A 972-nucleotide genomic window follows, 5' to 3' on the forward strand; every position below is an offset into this window, starting at 1 on the left:
GGGATGGGAGTGTCAGAGACAGTGCGATTGGCACAGGCCAGAGCTGAGTTTAGGGCTGTTGTACATAGGGTCACTATGAGTCGCAAGCGACTCGATGGCACATAACAGCAACAACAACAGTGGAATGTACTTGGGGCAGTGGGAGGGGTGCGGGGGGATTGTGTACCAGGGAGGGAGTTTTTCTTTTACTTTTCAAAGAGAGGAGAGAACTCAGGGAGGGAGGGCTGGGCAGGGAGAGAAGTGCAGCAATGAATGAATGGAAATCCAAAATCTTTGTTAATGTTCATTAAAATTATTAAAATTTTTAAAAGTACTAAAAAATACCTTAAAAAATACCAAGCTTACTAGCCTGATAGAATAGAAGCCTCAAGACTATACAGCCTTTGTTGGTTTTGTTAAGTACCAGCAAGTCTTAGACGACTCATAGCGACCCTGTGAAGGAAAGACCTGAACACTTGTATAACTTTCATCAGAGTTTCCAGACACATACTTAATTTCAGCATGTATGAAGAAATAGATAATTCTCTTGATATTGAAATGGGACCCATGTTGAAGGTTATAGTCTTTAATTCTGCAGCAAGTTTTTCAAATCCTCTTCTCTTTCTGCAAGCAAAATTGTGTCATCTGCACAACACAGGTTGTTGATGAGTTTTCCACCTCTAATCCGGATGACTTATTGTTCTTCATAAAGCCTAGTTTTCCAAATAGTTTTCTCAGCATACAGATACAGCACCATAGTTGTATAAAATTTGGTAGTAGTTAAGGAGAAAATGTTTCTATCTGATTTTTATGAGTTTCTCATTGGAATTATTGAGACGACAAGAGTAGGAATTTAGTTAGGCTGAATTGTCTTTGTTGTTGTTGTTATGTGCCATCGAGTCGTTTCCGACTCATAGCGACCCTATGCACAACAGCCCTAAACTGCGCCAACCGCACCGCCTCTGACACACCCATCCCGATTACCCCAGTCAC

Source organism: Elephantulus edwardii, unplaced genomic scaffold, assembly GCF_000299155.1.
Source record: "Elephantulus edwardii isolate Elephantulus edwardi_28Jun2011 unplaced genomic scaffold, EleEdw1.0 scaffold00067, whole genome shotgun sequence".
NCBI lineage: Eukaryota > Metazoa > Chordata > Mammalia > Macroscelidea > Macroscelididae > Elephantulus > Elephantulus edwardii.